The sequence below is a fragment of the Capra hircus genome, chromosome 1 (assembly GCF_001704415.2).
Source record: "Capra hircus breed San Clemente chromosome 1, ASM170441v1, whole genome shotgun sequence".
NCBI lineage: Eukaryota > Metazoa > Chordata > Mammalia > Artiodactyla > Bovidae > Capra > Capra hircus.
The window spans coordinates 56,693,133-56,701,993 of NC_030808.1; positions in this window are offsets into that span (position 1 = coordinate 56,693,133).

Below are 8,861 nucleotides of genomic sequence, written 5' to 3' on the forward strand. Positions count from 1 at the left end.
ACCATACAACCTAGCTCCTAGGCATTAACCCAAATGAAATAAGAAATCAAGAACTCTAAGAACTTGTATGCATATGTTTATAGCTTCTTCACTCATAATCGCCAAATAAAACCAAACCCTGGAAATAACCCAAATAATCTCAAGTAGTAAATGTCTAAACAAACCATGTCACATTCACACAACGGGCTTTGGCCCAGTAATAAAAAGGAATGGGCTACTAATATTATACTTTTTATAATGTATATTCAAAGGAGGAGAAGGGGACAATAGAGGATGAGATTGTTTGATGATATCACTGACTTAGTGGACTTGAGTTTGAATAAACTCTGGGAGATAGTGAAGGATAGGGAAGCCTGACATGCTGCAGTCCATGGGATCACAGAGAGTCAGACATGACTTAGGGACTGAACGACAGCAACTAATATATACAACAACATGGACGAATCCCAAATGAATGAGTGGACGAATCCAGTCTTAAAGCCTATCTTTTGTGACATTCAAGATGAGGCAAAACTGTAGGGACAGAAAACACACCAGTGGTGGCCAGGAAAAGGAGTAGGAGAAGGTTTGAACTTCTACACCAGGGAATTTTTTTGCTGTTGTTGTTCTCTATCTTGTGGTGGTGGAGGCATGATTGTATGCATTTCTCATGATTCGCAGGGCTGTATACACCAAAGTGTGCATTTTACTTTATGTAATAATTTTATCTCAACAGGCAGAGACTTAAAAAATGAAAGAAGTTAACTTGGGGACAAGGATTATGGATTTTTAAGGTTATTCTTATAGTTGGTGGTTGGTTCCAGTTTGGTTGCTTATCTGTTCCTTCACTCCTTCAGCAGTTATATATTGAGTGCCTACTGTATGTTGATCACTGTGGATTCTGTGATGAATAAAACACATATAAGCCTACCCTCATGGATCTCCTTGAAATGAAATGAAACAAAGTGCCAGAAGACTTGATTGCCTGTCCTGGAGTAATGTAGAGGTCATATCTACAACAGAGGGCAGTGTGGGGAGGCAGCTCAGAAGAAACTATGTTAGAGAAGTTGGGTATTAGTTGTATAACACCAGACCCATCACTCTTGCCCCCCTGGGTGCTCTCCAGGCTGTCTCTGTGAGGGGTTTCCTGGAGCAATTTCTCACAAACTGACTGAGAGGTGGACAAGCAATCCAGGAATGTTTCTTCCAGGCCCTAGGGACCATCTTTTGAAAATTCAGTCTCCATAGAAGACAAGGCTCTTATCTCCCAGTTTTCCCAGGAGGAGAGGCATCAAACTTCAGCTAGTTCCTGGCTCTAGATGGCAAACCTACCCCCAGGTAAAACGGTAAGAGGAAATTTTATCTTTTAAGGACAATCAGCAAACGTATTACCAAATGAAGTCAGGATAACTAATGTGTGACAGATAATGCAGTCAAGTCCTCCTATTTGAAGACTAGACATTATTTATTCTGAAAAAACTGTTTACAACATTTTGAATTAGTTTGGCTATATATTAATAAAAGGGCAAGATTTCTTTAGTTTTGTAATCTCCTTGAAGTGAAGTGAAGTCGCTCAGTCTTGTCCGACTCTTCACGACCCCATGGACTGCAGCCCACCAGGCTCCTCCATCCATGAGATTTTCCAGGCAAGAGTACTAGAGTGGGGTGCCATTGCCTTCTCCTTGAATTAATTTGGCTATATATTAATAAAAGTACAAGATTTCTTTAGTTTTGTAATCTCCTTGAAGTGAAGTGAAGTCGCTCAGTCGTGTCCGACTGTTCACGACCCCATGGACTGCTGCCTACCAGGCTCTTCCACCCATGGGATTTTCCAGTCAAGAGTACTGGAGTGGGTTGTCGTTTCCTTCTCCAGGGGATCTTCCCCACCCAGGGATTGAACCCAGGTCTCCCACAGTGTAGACAGACGATTTACTGTCTGAGCCACCAGGGAAGTCTGGAAATCTCCTTAGTGGATAGCCAATGATCCTCATTACATTTTGGTTTAATATTTATTCAATATGCCAGCTTTCCTAGAGTACAGAGTACCTTATTCTTGATCTCCACCCTGAACTCCTTTCAGGGTGTATTGAAGGTCAGCAACTGCACTGGCTCATTACTCAATCCTTACAGAACCAGATGGCGAATGACTTTTAGTTGGCGCTTTCAACTCCAGTCTGACTTTAGCTGCCAAGGCAGGTTAGAGGCCTTTTGGATAACAGTGATTCTTTGATCTTTTTTAGTCTCAAAAAACTAGATGGTATAAATCTAGCTCTAGGTAGTCCTTTTTAGACTTTGTGATTAGAGATAGAAGCTGGGAAAGCTATTTATGCTAAGCAAAATAATTTTGGAACATTTTATGACAGGGAAAGAACTGATTTATTTAAGAATGCTTGTAGAGTCAGGAATATAATAGCTTAGTTAAGACTTAGTTAAGTCTTAGTTAAGACCATTCTTCCTTTCCTTCAAAAAGTCTCATAGAGAGAGTGAAGGCTATGTGATGGATTATTATTGAGACGTTTTCCTGAGTATAATTTCGTATTTACTTTTGGGTACAGAATATGAATTGATTAGGAGTCCTGGCTAATGTCAGAGAGTTATGTGTTTGAAAACTATGACTGTTAATTGCTATTATTCCTCATTAAGGAGTTTTTAGCTGTTTTTATTTTTTCAAATTTTGTTGAAATGTAGTTGATTTACAATGTGCTAGTTTCTGCTGTACAGCAAAGTGACTCAGTTATACACACATATCTTTTTTTAATGAATTTTTTTTAAAATTTGGTTGCACTGGGTCTTAGTTGTGGCATGCAGGATCTAGTTCCCTGACCAGGGATCAAACCCAGACCCCCCTGCATTGGGACCCCAGAGTCTTAACCACTGGACCACCAGGGAAGTCTCAGGTATATATATATATATATATCCTTTTTCATCTTCTCTTCCATTATGGTTTATCACATGATATAGAATATAGTTGCCTGTGCTATATAGTAAGAACTTGTATTTTCTTTAGTCATCTGTGGATGGACATTTTGGTTGTTTCTGTATCTCGTTTATTACAAATAGAGCTACTATGAACATAGGGGTGCATATATCTTTTTGAGTTATAGTTTTGTCTGGGTATTTGCCCAGGAGTGGACTTGCTAGATCACATGGCAACTCTGTTTTTAGTTTTTCTGGAAACCTCTGTACTGTTTTCCATTGTAGCTGCACTAATTTTTATTCCCAGCAACAGTGTAAGAGGGTTCCCTTTTCTCTGCACCTTCTTCTGCATTTGTCATTTGTAGACATTTTAATGATCGCAATTCTAGTTTTAAAAGGAGGCAGTAACACAGTTCCAATCCCTCTAAGTGAATTTGGGGCTGGAATTTTGCTATCTGGTGAAGGGGTGTTAGCATATGACTTCCTGGTGGCAATAATACCACAAAAGATTATTTTTAATAATAAGGGAATGGTTTAGAAACAAAGTGGGAACTTTTTCAGCTCACCGAGAGGGCTCCTACAATGTACCCAAGCAGGTGGATGGTATAGCACTCTTCCTTGGCATTGTTTGGACTATTTTTTCAGAATGGATGACCCTTGGGAAGAATGTTCTTTTTTTCTGCAAAGTTTCCTATTTTTCATTAGTAAGACTAACATGGAATATGGAAAATTAAGTTATATACATGGCAAAAAAAATACAAACTAGGCTTAACCACTGTAAAAGTTAAAAGCTAAGCCAAAAATGAAGTCCCAAGGGTGAAAAGACCAAGTAAAGCCCTTGCCTAAAAATATTAAAGGCAGACAGGTGTGCTTCCTCTGAGGAGTCTAGTGGAAATGAGCTCTAAGCGCCCTTCTCAGTCCAAAATCTGCATTAGATTCTTTCTGGTGAAGGTGGAGTTCTGGGCACACAACCATCATATGCTGAGCAGGGTGGTATACACCTTGCAAGGTACTGAGTTTATTTCACATCTCAGTGCCTTGTGCAGGCTTCTTTCCCCACGTGGAGATGTTTACACTCAAGGACGTGTTCCTAGTCAGACATTGACAATGACTAATATTTGTGGAATATGTCCTTCTCTTCTCCAATGGCTTAGATTTCCAAAATAAAATCTAGAGAACTTAAAAAGCATTATAAATTATTCTGAATTCATTTGGGGGATGTAAGTCCAAGTGTCCGCACGTCTAGTTGTGACTCTGAGTAATTTTCTGAATTCTTTACAGTTTGTGTAGTGATTGCCCAAGCTGAAACAAGGGCAAAGCTCTCAGAAGAGTGTCTCGTGCGCACTGCGCTCACTTTCAGTGGTGACTACCGCTGGACAGCCCTTCTCCCTCCTGGTGTCTGGTTCCAGATCAAGGGCTTCACTCTCTGTTGCCTTAGCATTCCTGGCCTGTCACCACCTCCTCATTCATTCTGCTGAGGTGGAGTGGCTTATCAGGTTGAATTTGGAAGCAGAATCTGGATGTTCTTGTTTGGCCCCTTCTTTATGATTTCTTTTGGGAGTGATCTCACCCTTAGAAACCTTAGTTTTTGCTGTTCTCAGCTGTGTAGTAAGCTTAATGCCAAATGCTCACAGTAGTAAAACTGTCCAAATCTGGGGGTCAAAAGGCAACCATGTATTGTAAGTCAATTCAGTCACTAATAAAGAGGTGTGTGTAGGGAGGGCAGGGTGGGATATGTTTGTTTTAGGTTCTAATTGCCTCAGTCCTTTGTCTTAGTTTTCGCTTGGTTCAGAATTCAGGAAAGAGTACTTGTTAATAAGATCCTTATGGTATTATGCTAAGTGAAATAAGTCAGACAGAGGAAGGCAAATACATATAACTTATATGTGGAATCTAAAAATAAAATGAGCTAGTGACTATAAAAAAAAAGGAAACAGACTCTCAGATATAGAGAACAAAGCAGTGGTTACCAGTGAGGCAGGGAAGAGGGGAGGGACAATATAGGGGTAGGGGCCTAAAAGATACAAACTATTATGTTTAAAAATAAAAAAGCTACAATACAGGAAGTGTATCCAACATTTTATAATAACTAAAAATGAAATATAACCTTAAAAATTGTGAATTACTATGATGTACACCTGTAATATATAATATCCTACATCAACTACATCTCAGTAATAAAAAAGTCCTTCAGATATTAAAACAGCTGTCATGTAACTATCACTGGAAAAAAAATTGTTGAGGTTAGTTTTGGAGAGAAGTGATAGCAGTTTTTCTTTTTTAAAAAATTTTTGTTTGTACTAGGTCTTCATTGCTGCATGTGGGCTTTCTCTAGTTGTGGTGTGCAGGCTTTTCCTTGTGATGGCTTCTCTTGCTGTGGAACACAGGCTTTAGGGCTCACAGGCTTCAGTTGTTAGAGTGCGTGGGCTTAATTGCCCTCTGGCATGGGGGATCTTCCCAGACCAGGAATTGAACCTGCGTCCTCTGCATTGACAGGCAGATTCTTAATCACTGGACTCCCTGAGAAGTCTAATAGCAGTTTGATTTGACTTCCCAACAGCAACAAACCAAACTGTCTCCTCCACAAGCACATTTTATGAATGGAATCGCTACACTTGGCTTCTTTGAAAAATGTGCCTACCACCAGTTGTAGCAAGAACAAAGTTTGGAATAACATTTTCCAACCCCTGGGTGGAGGCATGATTCTGAAGATATATAATTAAATTTTTATTAATTCTTCAGGTACTTATTCAGGACCTACCATACTGGAGGTGTATATGGTACAATCACTAATTGTAGACTTGTTATCAAATTTCTGCTCTGCCTCTTACTAGCTATGAGGTTTTCCGCAAAGTACTGAATTCACTCTTTACTCATTTGTAAATTGGAAATAACAGTACCTACCTTATATGATTACAGTGAAGATTACATAAGTTTATAACTGTAGAGCATTTGTTATATAACAGCATACAGAAGCAATGCAATATCTCTTCACTGTTAAGATTATTTTTAAAAATCATGTGCTGCCTATTGTAAATATAATCATGAACAAAATGGACACCAAAAGTTTTATTTAAGGCTAACTTACATGGTTAAGTCTTTCTATGGTTAAATCCTTTCTATTTGCTATTTTAAATCATTTAGGGCTTCCAGGATGAGTGAAATGCAATGACACTTCACTGAATGAATGACAAAATTAACACTTGGTTCAAGAGCAACACTTAAAATACTTTTTAATTGCATTTAATTTTCATAAAGTGAATCAAACCATTTTTTTCTAAGAGTAATATACAAACTATCCAGGTAGCATAAGCTTATTTTCTGGTTCTAAAATTAAAACTTACTCTAAGATATTCTGGGGTGTTTTAGATATTTTAAATAATAGATATTTTAAATCCAGGAAATTTTGCAATATATATATTGAATGAAACAGTTGCAAAGTCCAAATTTCTTTCAGTGTGGCACCAAGAATATCCACATAGGATTCAACTCAAAGTTGCTCCCTTTTGAGGTAGGGAAAGGTGCTTCAAAAACAGGAGGCATCTCATGACAGCAGGGCTAGTACACGTGCCAGTCTTCTAAACAGCCTTGTCAAAACATTTCTAAAAGAAATGGAAATGAAAGAAAACAATCAGACGCAAAAGAACTCCGGACTCTTTCGGCACTGACCCGCAACCCAGAATAGGATGTCCTGGAGGGTCAGTTTTATTCCCACAAGAAATATCTGGTCATTATTAATGACACCAAGGAAGGAAGCTGAGCAATTGAATGTGAATTACTTGTCATCATAAGGGGTGGTAGCATGATTTAAACTGGGAATATGAATCCAAGAAACCCCTGGGGTCTGTTAAACTGGGAGTGGAAGTTTATGGACTAGCAGGAGGAGGGTTTACCACTGTGGGAATAACTGACTGGAGTCATTATCACTCACTGAGTTTTGGCTCTGTCTATTACCATCTGGTGGCTCAGATGGTTAAGAATCTGCCTGCAATGCAGGAGACCAGGGTCCTATCCTTGAGTTGGGAAGATCCCCCAGCTGAAGGGAATGGCAACCTACTCCAGTCTTCTTGCCTGGAGAATTCCATGGACAGGGGAGCCTGGCATGCTACAGTTGCAAAGACCTGGACACGACTAAGCAACTAACACTTTCACTTCCACGTTTCCTAACAATATGGAATTCTGAGTGTAAAATGTGGTACAAAAGACAACAGACAACTTTCAAGTAATTTATATTTGAATAATTCTTAATGGTTTTACAGTCATATTTTTCATTATGAGTAATAAAACCACATAAAATAAGAGAGATAAATAAGACCATCCCTAGTCTCCCTTTCTTAATTACATTATTTGGATTTACCTTTTCTGGCCTTGTTTACACTAAACATGTTATATGTAGTTTTGAATTTAGCTTTTACATTTTATGTTGAACTACTCAACCGTAGTAGTATGACACCCCTTGCTTTATGGATGTTCTGTAGTGAAATTATACATTTTTTCATTGTTGAACACTTTGGCGATTTAAAATGTTTTGTCACTAGAAATGGTAGCGTATTAGACATTTTGCACATTTGCCTACTTGTATACCTTGTATTTGGAGAAGGCAATGGCAACCCACTCCAGTACTCCTGCCTGGGAAATCCCATGGACGGAAGAGCCTGGTAGGCTGCAGTCCATGGGGTCGCGAAGAGTTGGACAGGACTGAACAACTCCACTTTCACTTTTCACTTTCATGCACTGGAGAAGGAAATGGCAACCCACTCCAGTATGCTTGCCTGGAGAATCCCAGGGATGGGAGCCTGGTAAGCCGCCGTCTATGGGGTCGCACAGAGTCGGATACGACTGACGTGACTTAGCAGCAGCATACCTTGCATTACATTCTTTGATTTTCAGAAGAGAAATCACTGAGGCAAACTGTGTGAGCATTTTTATGACTTTTGTTGATAAATTGCTTATCTACCAGCTAAATATGAGAAAACAAGTATCATTCTATTTTCAGTTATTTCAAAGAAAATAATTTACCATTTAATAAAAATAGTTCTTTAAAAAATGTTAATGCTTCGTTGTTGTTTAGTTTTGCTTTTTTAATTTTCTCCACATTTTGGGTATTGTCTTTTCCCTGAATTGGTTGTTCATAAGTTTGCCTGTTGGTATCATAGTGTTTTCCTCATCATTTTGTACACATTTTCCCAAGGTAATGATATTCGCTGTGTTGCAAATAATTCTTTCAAACACCTTTTACAGTTAGCCTTTAAATCTATTTTAAAATATAATCTTTGTCAGAGAAAGTGGTATTCAACAGTTAATGTTTTTTAAATGGAGATAAAAAATTTATCTGAAGGTCATACAGTTCAGTTCAGTTCAGTTTAGTCGCTCAGTCGTGTGCAACTCTTTGCGACCCCGTGAATCGCAGCACGCCAGGCCTCCCTGTCCATCACCAACTCCAGGAGTTCACTCAGACACATGTCCATCGAGTCCGTGATGCCATCCAGCCATCTCATCCTCTGTCATCCCCTTCTCCTCCTGCCCCCAATCTCTCCCAGCATCAGAGTCTTTTCCAATGAGTCAACTCTTCGCATGAGGTGGCCAAAGTACTGGAGTTTCAGCTTTAGCATCAGTCCTTCCAAAGAACAACCAGAACTGATCTGCTTCAGAATGGACTGGTTGGATCTCCTTGCAGTCCAAGGGACTCTCAAGAGTCTTCTCCAACACCACAGTTCAAGAGCATCAATTCTTCGGTGCTCAGCTTTCTTCACCGTCCAATTCTCACATCCATACATGACCATAGGAAAAACCATAGCCTTGACTAGATGGACCTTTGTTGGCAAAGTAATGTCTCTGCTTTTCAATATGCTATCTAGGTTGGTCATAACTTTTCTTCCAAGGAGTAAGCGTCTTTTAATTTCATGGCTGCAGTCACCATCTGCAGTGATTTTGGAGCCCAAGTCTGACACTGTTTCCCCATCTAT